Source organism: Bos taurus, chromosome X (assembly GCF_002263795.3).
Source record: "Bos taurus isolate L1 Dominette 01449 registration number 42190680 breed Hereford chromosome X, ARS-UCD2.0, whole genome shotgun sequence".
Classification (NCBI taxonomy): Eukaryota; Metazoa; Chordata; class Mammalia; order Artiodactyla; family Bovidae; genus Bos; species Bos taurus.
Genome location: NC_037357.1, coordinates 91,134,073 through 91,147,792, shown reverse-complemented (window position 1 = coordinate 91,147,792; position 13,720 = coordinate 91,134,073). Strand labels below are relative to the sequence as shown.

The window sequence follows — 13,720 nt, the reverse complement described above, 5'->3', positions numbered from 1 at the left end:
GAACATGTTCACACATAATTTTGTTGCCTTGAAACTCATCTAAAATGCTTGAAGTAAAGATCTCTATAAATGTATAAAATTTGAATAAATATTTTATATTGCTTCCTAAAAAATAAAATGCTTGAAATACTTTGTGATATTCTTATCTCCCTTTCATAAATCTGTTTAAATGTTTTATATCCACTTAATATTATGGCATATAATATTTTTCTATTGCTGTTGTAACAAATTATCACAGATTTCAAGATTTAGTGATACAAATTTGTTATCTCACTGTTCTATAGGTCAGCAGTCTGGATTGGCTCAACTGGTTTCTCTGCTGAGTTTCACAAGGCTGTAATCAAGGTATTGGCCAGCTGGGCTCTTATCAGAGACTCTGGAATCTGTTTCCAAGCTCACTCAGGTTGTTGTTAAAATCTAGTTCTGTACTCTGGTAGACTTGAGGACTGTGACTCCTTGTCAGCTATCATCTGACAGGCTAAGGTAGCCCTTAGCTCCCAAAGGGCTCTTTCTAGTTCTTGCACATGGACCCCTACATCCTACCCTTGGAATCCCTCTGATTTCTGCCATATCTCTCTTGCTGACAGCCAGGATAGGTTTTCTGCTTTTAAAGGGCTCATGTTATTAGAATGGACCTACCCAGAAAAACCTGAATAATCTTCCCATCTTAAAGTCTGTACCCTTATTTACATCTGCAAAGTCCCTTTTATTGTGTAATATATTCACAGGTTCTAGGAATTAGAGTGTGAACATCTTTGGGGAGGGCACATTTTGCCTATATTATGTGGGTTTTCCCCCAGTTGCTCTAAATATAGACAGTCTAGGGTCAGCTTTTGGAGAACAGTTTTCTATGGGAATACCTGCTCATAGCATTGTAGATATGGACTCTTGTGGTTAGAGTAATTCCAATGCATTTTTTCTTCTCTCCCTATCTCTTCTTGGTTTCTTTGGGACACAAACAACCTCTCTGACTTAGTAACAATTAATATATCCTTGTTTTCTAGTTACATCTTTAAGAAGCTTTAGATTCTTAAGTGTATCTTCTATTTCCCCTTCATCTCTGTGTAGTGTGTTCTCAAGATCACATTTTCCTAAGAAAATCCTTCTTTTCCCACCTTAAATAGTATATTTTCTTAGATCTTTTTCTTTCACTCTGTCACTGATCTTGTTCTGACAGGAAAACCAAAACTTTATTTTTTTAATGTTTTATTATGGGAAATTTCAAACATACACAAAATTAGAGAGAATACTATAACAAATACCTATGAATAATAATGAATCACTCAGTGAATTATCAACATTTTGCCAATTTTAATTAATCTATTAATACATTTTTCCTGTACATATTACTATACTGTATTGTCGCTAAATTGTGTCCAACTCTTTGCAATCCCATGGACTGCAGCACACCGGGCTCCTCTGTCCTTCACTATCTCCCAGAGTTTGCTCAAGTTCATGTCCATTGAGTCAGTGGTGCTAGCTAAACATCTCATTCTCTGCCACCTCCTTCTCTTTTTGCCTTCAATCTTTCCCAGCATCAGGGACTTTTCCAATAAGTCAGCTCTTTGCATCAGGTGGCCAAAGTATTGGATATTCAGCTTCAGAGTCAGTCCTTCTGATGAATGTTCAGGTTGATTTCCTTTAGGATTTATTGGTTTGATCTCTTTGTGATCCAAGGGACTCTGCAGAGTCTTCTCCAGCACCACAATTCAAAAGCATCAATTCTTCAATGCTCAGCCTTCTTTACAGTTCAACTCTCACATTCATACATCACTACTGGAAAAATCATAGCTTTGACTATATGTACCTTTGTCTGCAAAGTGATATCTCTGCTTTTTAATATGCTGTCTAGGTTTGTCATAGCTTTCCTTCCAGGGAGCAAGCATCTTTTAAATGTAATACTGTTTATTTAACTTCAAAAACATTTCAGCATTCTAAACATACAAAAAAATAACAACGTTGCAGATTGTGTTTAGTACAGAAGGTTCTTGAACTTTCACTGGTGCAGTGGCTCTTGGCTTTGCTTACAGTGAAGAGTTCTATGGTTTGTTTAAAAAAAAAAAAAAACAGCTTAAAAAACCACACTTCAACTAAAAAGGATCCAGAACACTTCTCATGCCAGGTGACCCTCCTCCTTTTCCACAGCTAAGAATGGCAATGGGATGCTATGTCACTATATACAAAAACATGACAACCTGAAGCTAAATGGATGCCCCACAGTGCACACCCTGAGCTACGGCCCCTCCAGAAGGCATCACCCCCACAGCCTCCACACCAAGCAAGGAGCGTCAAGAGTGTGTCTTGGTTGCTTTGTTCTTTTTTTTCACAAACTATAGCTATGTAATCAGTTGAGAACTCGGGATTTCTAGCCAATGACCATAGAGTTAACACACCACCTTCCAAATTAAAAAAAAAAATGCCAGAAATATTTTTAAATGTCTTGTCACACCAACAGCAAAGTGCACAGAGTGAGGAGAAGATGAGAGCCTTTTCATTTTAAAAATGTTTGGAAATATGTATAACTTTGATACAGTTTCCAGGTGCTCCATACACCCATGGCCACTTCATGTAAACCACTGCTAATTGCTAGAGCACTTTGAGAGACTACAATATGATCATGATCCAGTTGGGTAATTAAACCTAATGAGGGCAACAGACATGTCTTGGGTGAGAGGTGTGTCAATCATGGTGCTCCCTACTCTAAGGTTTTCACAAGGAGACAGACAGATCAACAGTTTTTTTTTTTAATTCATCCTCTTCCTCCTTATCCTCTTCCTCTTCCACCTTTTTCTGGACAACTTTAGCAGGACCCTTGGTACCATCAAACTCCCCTTTATAGTCTGCAACATCCTTCTCATACTTCTTTAGCTTTGCATCCTTGTTGACGTATAGCTGCTTCTTACTGTCACTTAAGTTATTCCACATCTCACCCAGCTTCTTTGCCACATCTCCAATAGAGATGCCAGGGTTTGTAGACTTGATTTCGGAGCAGAATTCAGAGAAGAATAGGAAAAATCCAGACGGTGGTCTCTTGGGGGCATTAGGGTCCTTCTTGCCTCCCTTAGCTGATCCATAATCCTTCATTTCCTGATTATAGTGCACTTTATCTGCCTTTGCCATTTCATCAAATGTAGACTTCTCTTTCCCAGACATGGTCTTCCATCTCTCAGAGCATTTCTTGGAAAATTCAGCAAAATTGACAGGGACCTTGGGGGTTTTCTTATGTTTCTTTCTGCACATCTGCACAAAGAAGGCATGAGCAGACATCTTGCCCTTTGGTTTCTCAGGATCACCTTTAGCCATCTTGACTGTATTATTCACTAGTCTGTGCAGCCCAGGGCATGATGCATAGCTCAGTACTCCACAGCCTCGTGTAGCTGCATCCACAAGAGTTGCCTCCAAGGAGCAAGCATCTTTTAATTTCATGGCTGCAGTCACTGTCTGCATTGATTTTGGAGCCCAAGAAAATAAAATCTGTCACTTCTTCCACTTTTTCCCCTTCTATTTTCCATGAAGTAATGGGACCGGATGCCATGATCTTAGTTTTTTTAAATGTTGAGTTTCAAGCCAGCTTTTTCATGCTCCTCTTTCACCCTCATCAAGAGGCTCTTTAGTTCCTCTTCACTCTCTGCCATTAGGGTAGTATCATCTGCATGTCTGAGGTTGTTGATATTTCTCCCAGCAATTTTGATTCCAGCTTGTGATTCATCCAACCTGGCATTTCACACGATGTACTCTGCATATAAATTAAATAAGTAAGGTGACAATATATAGCCTTGTTGTAGTCCTTTCCCAATTTTGAACCAGTCTGCTGTTCCATGTCTGGTTCTTACTGTTGCTTCTTGACCTGCATACAGGTTTCTCAGGAAACAGGTAAGATGGTCTGGTATTCCCATCTCTTTATTTAGAAATTTCCCACAGTTTGTTGTGATCCACACAGCCAGAGGTTTTAGCACAGTCAATGAAGCAGATGCTTTTCTGGTATTCCCTTGCTTTCTCTATGATCCAACAAATGACATGCCTCTTTCAGTCTGTGTCTAATAGCCCTGAAGTGAGTTTCTTGTAGGCAGGATATTGAAGGGTATTGTTTTTATCCAATCAACCACTTTAAGTCTTTTGACCAGAGCATTTATTCTGTTGACATTTAAAGTAATTGTTGATAATTATGTACTTATTTTCGTTTTTGTCCTGTTTCACAGTGGTTCTGGTAATTATGCTCTGTTCATTTCTTCTTCATTTTGTTTCTACATATGGTTTGATGACTTTATTTAGCAGTACGTTTTTGCGTCTTTCTTTTTGGTTTTTGTGTATCTATTATATTAATAGGTCTTTGATTTGTGGTTACACTGGGGTTCATATATGTGTAAAAAGTGTGAAAGTGTTAGTTGCTCAGTCATGTCTGATTCTTTGCGACCCCATGGACTTTAGCCTGCCAGGCTCCTCTGTCCATGGGATTCTCCAGGCAAGAATACTGAATGGGTAGCCATTCCCTTCTCCAGGGGATCTTCCTAACCCAGGGATCAAACCCAGGTCTCCTGCATTGCAGGTGGATTCTTTACTGTCTAAGCCACTATAGAATGTGGCCTGGAATATTAAGCTAGTCTCAAACATCATGTCATATCACTCACAAATATATTAGTATGAAACATTATTCTGAAAGAAACCCAATACCTTGATTTTGTGAGCAAATCATATTCTTTGAGAAGGCGGTCTTTAAAGTATTTTTGCTTAGTGTTTGGAATTTTAATAATTTTAAGACATGTTTCTCCACCTCAATACAAGAAGATGCTATAGCCTATATATGGTAAGGACTCTCATTTCTCTAGCTGTACCTTGATAAAAATCATCTGCTTTCCTAGGTTAAGCTGGGTCTTTAAAATCCAAAGTCATGGTCGTGGTTTATGTTATTAGTTAATCCAGAGCCAGCCTGAGACCATGTGGAGATGGTGTATGTGTGGTGGTCTGGGAGTCTGTGGATGTGCCGCAAAAATTAAAAAAGGCAGCTCCTCCAGAGTTTTCCCTTGCCTCTGGGATAGGATGCAATTCAAATCAAGATAACAGTGCTGATCAAATTCCATCTACTGAATGTAAAGATATAATCTGACTTCTTAGTACTCACCTGGAACTTAGCTACTTTTGCAGTTAAAATCCCCAGCCTATGGTCCTGGCTAAGAATTAAGAAAAAGGGAGTAAAATTTTTTCAGTCCTCTGATGCTGCTTTGAAGCTGTTTTGAGGTAAACCTTAACAAGTACCAAAATATTCTTTTCCTGATACCCTAATCCCTGTTTCCGCCACAAAAGCATCCACAGTCTGTTCTTACTAGGACCCACTTGGGCCCACCTGCTTTTAGACACCAGCCACAGTTGTAAGGTCAAAAACCTATGAGGCCTATGCTTTCTAAAGTTGCCATCTATTAGAAGCAGTTGTACGCCTGCAGACGCCAATCATAATATAAACTTCTGCAAATTCCCATAGTCAATGATATGCATGGCCAGTGCTTTCTAAGGTGCCTACTCTTACAAAAAAAAAAAAAGCAGTTGCAACACCTATGCATGCCAGCCACCATACTCCCATACGGAGAACTGCCTCCCTCAAATATTACTCTAGATCTCAAATGCCAGTCCTTGTAACCATTTCCAAAGTTTTTTTACCCATAGGATCTCTCTAAAGGTCCTATAATTACCTCATTATCTCCCTTTGAATTTCAAACTAATGGATATATATATATATATATATATATAAATATTGAAAGTTACTGTTGACAAGACTGGCTTAGAGAATGGGTCTGTGGCCTGCAGTCTGAAACAGGTTTTCAACTTTTTCATCCCAAGCCTAGACTACAACTTACCGAGGGAATAGGTGGGTCTGTATAGCAGACCCTCACCCTGCTGAGCTCACCCAAGTGGGGCTGACCACATGGAGGGGCAGAGAGGAGGGAGGACACAAGCTTGATATGAACAAGTGAGCTCTGAAAAATAGAGAGCAGAATGCTCAACAGGACCTGAGCAATAAGCCTGCAATGACATTTTGGAATCTTATCCATCAGTCACTGTGGGAAAGAGGTGAGTAAAGGCAGGAGTAGGACAGTGGGTGCTAAGTTCTCTTCCCAATACTTCTGAAAGGGCAAAAGCTTCTACTTCAGGTACAGATGGGAATACTTGGAAGGGAAATATTATGTAATTAATAAGTATAGTCAAAGAAAAAGCACCAAGAGAAGGGCTCCCTCCCCAAGATATCAAGCTTTCTCCAGTGGCCAGCCTTACATCCTCACTACATGACTGGAACAAATAAGAACACAGTGATATATAGAAATGGGCGCTCCAGTGCCCAGTAAAAACAGTGGAACCTACTGCTTTCACTCCATGAACACCTCTTAAGAGTCTTGCCTGATTACTGTGGCCATCTGGGAGAGAGAGATTTAAAGTCAATTTAAGCCCAGTTATTTGATGGTGGTTTTAGACTTCAAGTCCAAATGCAAGATAGAGGATAGAGGAGAGCTTAGAACAGAGCTTGCAAACTGGTAGTCTGCTAAACAAATCCAGTCTACAGGTGTGTTTGATTTGGCCCATATTTTTAAATTACTTGTCAGCATATAAAAATTGGTAGAGTTCATGTAAAAACTCAGATTTTATGGCTTCTCTGGAAAAGTCAGGAGATTCTGGCCATACGGATGTGCATTTCTGTATGGCAAAATCAGCTGGACAGAAAAGGCATTGCTCCTCTTAGGAAGAGGCACAGTGTCCATGTAGGCTTTTGTGTGACCTACCTAGCCCTTGCCTATATTTGAGCTTGTGATCTCTGATTTAAACTGACCAACATTAAGATATTGTTTGTGATCTGAAAGACATGCAAATCATCCATATCCAAAAGTGTTTAATCATGTCAGAGCAAGTATTTGGCAATGTGGAGGGTACCAGGGAGGTGTGTGCCAGGAATCTGACCATGTATCAGGAGGGGGAAGGATAAGCAAGCAGACATCTGTCTGTGTAACAAGGATGGGAGGATTGTTACGAAAGGCAGAAGAAAAGGGGGCCATAGCCTGCAGTGTGGAGAAGCAGGCTAGGCAGGTAACAGCGGGAGTCAATTACAGTCAAATGTTGCTAGGGCAACTCAGGCTCCATGAACAGCCTGGAGAGCCTCTGGCCTTCTTACTGCTAAGGCAGGTGATTTAGGAAGCCAGAGCTCTGAGGTCAGCAAAGCTTATGAGAAAAAAGATAAGGCTGTAGAAGCATTGTCTTGGTGTTAGGGCTCAAGTGTTGGTACAGATGCAGATGGAGCCAGAACATTGCACACTGAGCCACTGGTAGCCACTCTAAAGGCCTCTGTAATTGAAAACCATTACATCTCCCCACTTAAGGGCATTTTTTTCCCTAAACTATAGGATGTAACACATTGGTGGGCAGTGACATTGATTTAGTGGGATGGAGATCATAATTTTTTAATGAAAAAAAGTACAATTGTTTAAAAGAGTTGTATTACACACAGTAAATACTGTTTTTTGAAACGCTGATTTCAGGTATGTGTTTGTGCATATGTGTGCAGGTACATATATACTGAGTTGTGATGTTAAATATATTTCTTACTCTGTGAATTGAGCTCAGAAAAGTTTGAGAGCCCCTGTCACAGGCTACAGAGTGAGTCATCATGGCCAGCTGACTGTATGTACCTAATTTGGCATGTCTAGTGGATTTTTTTCTCTCTTGCTTTTGTTTTTGGTGTTGTGAGTAAGAATGGCAGATGTAGGCCAATTATAGCCTTCTAAGGAGGACTTTCTGGTATTACAAAAAACACAGGTAATGTTGCCAGCTGAGAAACAGGTTTTGGGGTGTGGCTTCCTACGAGAGGCATAACTCCACCTGGCTGCTCAAAGCTCTCTCGCCTGACAGTGGTAGCACCACAGGTAAACATACAAATGAAGCCAAAAGAAGAGACTGCTCTGCAGCACTGGACCCCAAATCTGTTCTTGTCTGGGATTTTCCAGGGTTTCTAGGAGCAACATCATTCCCATAAATTTTTTTGCATGGCCCACACTGTTGGTACGCTACCCAACGGACATCCTACAATTTTTTCCTTTCTAATATAGTCCCCACTTTTGTGAATGTTTAGAGCAATCCTGTGCATCTTGGGAGCTGGGCTTCTCAAGTGAAGACCTACCTACAAAATGCCAGCCCCCAATTTTTATTATATTCAAAAGACATAACAACTACTTAGTCAACTCATTATTAAAGTTTTTAAACAACAGACATAGAAAACAAAGGGGCAAAGGGGGAGGGATAAATCAACAGTCTGGGATTAATAAATACACACTACTCTATATAAAATAAATAACCAACAAGAACCTACTGTATAACACAGGGAAGTATATTCAATATCTTAAAATTATCTATAATGGAAAAGAATCTAAAAATATACACAACTGAAATATATATAACTGAATCACTTTGCTCTACACCTGAAACTAACACAACATTGTTAATCAACTATACTTCAATTTTTTAAAAGTTTCTGAATGTATAATCTCAATTTCTAAACCTAGTTGGTAACTAACAGTTTGCAGACTAGTACCAGTCCAGGGGTCATAATGCAAGTGGCACTCGTCTGAGGCAACTAATCATGGTAATTCTATTTACCTTGCCAAATTGTTGGCTTCAATATAAGCATGAGACATGATTTTTGGCCATTGAGCTATGGGGCGGTGGGAGGGGGAGGCTCATGGGAAAAGTTTCTTTTAGTCATAATAAGGGATACATGGCAGTTAGCCTCTTGACGTTGGTATAAGACTATATGATGACTAAGTAGTTGTGGCCATCTCAGGATCATAAGGTGAAGGACCATAGGCTGAGGATGGTGGAACAGGATGGAAGTAAGTCAGCACTTAATGATGTTTCTGAGCTATTGAATCATCTACTCTTGAATACCTCCATCTATGTATATATGGAGCTTCTCAGGTGGCTCAGTGGTAAAGAATCTGCCTGCCAATGTGGGAGATGCAAGAGACATGGGTTCGATCCTTGGGTTGGGAAGATCCACTGGAGCAGGAAATTCCAGTATTCTTGCCTGGGAAAATACATAGACAGAGAAGCCTGGCGGGCTACCGTCCATGGGGTTGCAAAGAGTCAGACACGACTAAGCGACTGAGCACATGTATGTATGGGAGATGATGAAATGGCCTTACTGGTTGATTCACTTTGTGTTGGCTTTGCCACTACTTGCAACTGAAAGAATTCTAATTGATGCACTTGCAGGACATGACAGGGTTAACTAGCTTGAGTACAGAGGCCTAGCTGTACCTAGGATATTTTATAGTGAGCTTAGGATTTTCAGAAGAAATTGTTCAAATTAAAACAGTTAAACAAAGCTGCAGTTGTGTACTGACCCAAAAGACATAGCATGTGTCATTCTAATTCTAGAATCTTTTTTTGCATTTTATTTTTAATTAACAGACAGGAAATTTGATTTTTGTGTATACAGTTCCATTTTAACACACACATAGATTTATGTAACTGCCACTGTAAACAGGATACAGTACAGTTCCATCGCCCCAGAAAACTCATGTATGCTATTGCTTTGAAGTCACACTTTCCTCCCATTCCTAACCACTGATTTGTTCTCCATCACTATACTTTTATCCTTTTAAAGATGTCATATAAATGAAAGTATACAGTATGTAATGTTTTGAGATCATCTTCTTTCACTCAGCCCAATACCTTTCAAATTGATTCAAGTTGTTGCATGTTTTTTCCTTTTTATCATTGAGTAATATTCCACTGGATGAATGTACCACAGTTTTGTTTATCCATTTATTCCACAAAGGATATTTGTTATTATCCAGATGTTGGTGATTATGAATAGAACACTTTAAGTTTTTGTGTACAGTATCTGTGTGAACATAAGTTTTTATTTCTCCAGTGTAAATACCTAGGATTGGGATTATTGGGCCATTAACTTCCCAGGTGGTGCTAGTGGTAAAGAACCCACGTGCCAATGCAGGAGATGTAAGAGATGCAGGTTCGATCCCTGGGTCTGGAAGATCCCCTGGAGGAGGGCACAGCAACCCACTCCAATATTCTTGCCTGGAAAATCCCATGGACAGAGGAGTCTGGCAGGCTACAGTCCATGGGGTTGCAAAGAGTCGGACATGACTAAAACAAAGTAGCACACACTAGCATACATGCATGTTAAGTGTATATTTAACTTTATATGAAACTACCTAATTCTTTTCCAGGGTGGCTGTACTATTTTGCATGCCCGCTAGCAATATAAAAGTTCCAGATGTTTGTCTATGTTTTCTTCCAAAAATTTTATAGTCTTATTATTGACATTCAGATCTATGATCCACTTTAAGTTAATTTTTATACAAGATGTGAGGTTTTGGTCAAGGTTCATTTCTTACACATGGATATCCAATCATTCCAATATCACACATACCATTTGTTGAAAAGACTGTCATTTCTCCATTGAGTTCTTTGCACCTTGTCAAAAAATCAATTGACCATATTTATGTAGGTCTATTTCTGTATTCTCTATTCTGTTGCATTGCTCTACATGTCTGTCACTTCTCTAATACCACAATGTCTTGATTACTGAGCTGTACAGTAAGCCTTAAAATCAGATGGTGTGATTCTTCCACCTTTATCAATATTCTCAACATAATTTTGGTTATTCTACTTCCTTTGCCTGTCCACATAAATTTCAGAGTCAACTCATCCTGTCCATAAACATGGTATATTTCTCCAGTTATTTAGGTCTTTGGAGATTTCTTTCATCAACATTTTTGCAGTTTTAGCATATAAATAAATCCTGCACATGTTTTGTTAGATTTTACCTATTCCATTTTTTGGAGCTATTATAAGTAGTATTATTTATTGCTAGTATATAGAAATGTGATTGCTTTCTGTGTGCTGATCTTGTATTCTTGAACCTTGCTAAATTCATTTATTAGTTCCAGGAGAATGAGTGTGTGTGTGTGCATGCACACACATGTTTATTTGTGGCTGTCTGTGTAGACAATCACATCATCTTTGAATAGGGACAGTTTTGCTCCTCTCCCTTCTTTCCTCTTCTCCCCATCCCTAACTGCTTAGAATTAAGATGCCTAATGTGGATGAAATATAAGAGTGGAGGATAAGTAGAGTCACCACAGGTCATCTGCAAATTATTCAAGCTGCCTAGCAGTCTGGACTTCACCAATGGCTCAGCAGGTAAAGAATCCACCTGCAACACAGGAGACACAGGAGACATGGATTCGATACCTGGGATGGGAAGATCCCCTGGAGGAGGGCAACCCACTCCAGTCTTCTTGCCTGGAAAATCCCGTGGACAGAGGAGCCTGTCAGGCTACGGTCCATCAGGTTGCAAAGAGTCGGACACAACTGAAGCAACTGAGCACGCACAGGATTCATTCTACAAGATATTAGAAATATCATATGCAGATGATGTTATCATGTACTATGAAAAATGATAATAAAAATTGTAATAATAAATATTATAAAAATATCAGTGCTCCCTATGTGCCAGGGACCACTAATAATTTTACATAAATGAAACTTATCTAGTAATCACAACTCTAAGATATGGGTACTATTTTCCCCATTTTACAGATACAGAAACCATAAGTAGCAGAGCTGGGTACAAACCCAGGTAGTCTGGCTTCAGCACTAACACACTTTACTATTACACAGTAGAACATTAGATTCTAGAAATGGACTCTAAAATATCTAGGAAATATAGCATTTAATAAAGGAGCATTTCAAATGAACGAGTAAAATGGCAACTATTTAATTTAATTTAACATAATTACGTAGGAACAATTGGGTAGCCATTGGGAAGAATTAAAGTTGGAAATCTACATTTGTTTTGTACCTCAAAATAAAACCTATATGCTACAAGTATTCAAAAGTAAAAATTAAAAACATAAAACTGCTAGGAGAAAACATGGAGAAAGAATTTTATAATCTTGAGGTAGGGAAAGCTCTTCAAAATATAGTACAATTAACTGCTATTATAAATGAAATGAATAATAATTTGATTAAAATAAAGAAAATATTTTAAATTTGTATATTCCAAGAAAAAATTTACAATGTTAAAGACAAATAACAAACTCAGGAAAATATTAGAAACAGGAAGACAAAGGGTTATTATCCACACTATAAAAAGAGCTATTCCATTTTAAAACCTAGTTGTTTGGGGTTTTGTTGTTGTTGGGTTGTATGAATTCTTTATATATTTGGATATTAGCACCTTATTGGCTATATGACATGCAAATATCTTCTCCCCTTGAGTAGGTTGTCTTTTTATTTTGTTGATGATTTATTTTGTTATGCAAAGCTTTTTAGTTTGATGTAGTCCCATTTGTTTATTTTTGCTTTGGTTTCTCTTGCCTAAGGAAATATATCTAGAAAGATATTGCTAAGATCTGTGTCAATGAGCCTACTGCCTCTGTTTTCTTCTAGGAGTTTATGGTTTCAGGCTTTACATTCAAGCCTTTAATCCATTTTGAGTTTATTTTTGTGTATGGTATGAGATAATAGCCTAATTTCTTTTTTCTTTTCTTTTTCTTTTATGTGGCTGTCCAGTTTTAATAACACCATTCAGTGAAGAGACTAAACTTTCTCCATTGTAAATTCTTTGCTACTTGCTGTAAATTAATTTTCCTTATATGTATGAGTTTATTTTGGGGCTTTCAACTATGTTCCATTGATCTAGATATCTTATTTTTCTGCCAATACCATGCTGTTTTGATTACTATAGCTTTGTAACATAGTTTGAAATCAGGGAGTGTGATACCTCCAGCTTTGTTCTTTCTTCTAAGGATTACTTTGGCTATTTGAGGTCTTTGTGCTTCCATTTAAATTTTCTGTTCTATTTCTGTGAAAATTTCCTTGAGGTTTTGATAGGGATTTCATTGAATTTGTAGACTGTGGTAGGTAATATGGACATGTCAACAATGTTAATTCTTCCAGTCCATGAGCACAAAATATCTATCCATTTATTTGTGCTGCTATGGAAAACAGTATGGAGATTTCTCAAAAAATTAAGAACTACCATATGATCTAGTTATTACACTTTTTGGTATTTATCCAGAGAATACAAAAATACCAATTTTAAAAGATATGTGTACCCCTATGTTCATCACAGCATTATTACAGTAGCCAACATATGGAAAAAACCTAAGAGCCCATCAACAGATGAATGGATAAAGAGGATGGTATATACTACTCAGTCATAATAAAGATGAAGTCTTGCCATTTATGACAACATGAGTGGATAATAAGGGTATTATGCTAAAGTGAAATAGACAAATACTGTATGATGCCACTCATATGTGGAATACAAACAAACAATAAAAGATAAATGAATAAACCAAAACAAAACAAACATGTATATATGGGACACAGTAGTGGTTACCAAAGGAGGGAATGCACACTGGGGAAAGGGGGCCAAGTGAATAATGATAAATGGGAAATAAATTTTTGGTAGTGAGCATGCTGGTGTGCATTCAGAAGTAGAAATATAATGTGGTATATATGAAACATATAATGTTATAAGTCAATGTCACCTGAATAAAATTTTTTATAATAAAAAATTTAAAAAGAGAACTTTCATAACCGGCAAGAAAATACTAAATTCAATGAAAACATGGGCAAACAACACAAACAAGCTGCACATTTGAAAAAGGAAGGACGCAAATAGCTAAGAAACAAAAGGTGCTCAATTTTA

General features: G+C 38.1%; 1 pseudogene; it reads right to left on the bottom strand.

Annotated features, from left to right (window-relative positions):
• Positions 1–1,293: 1,293 nt before the first annotated feature.
• Positions 1,294–3,910, bottom strand: LOC613370 (high mobility group box 3-like pseudogene; annotated as a pseudogene).
• Positions 3,911–13,720: the final 9,810 nt, after the last annotated feature.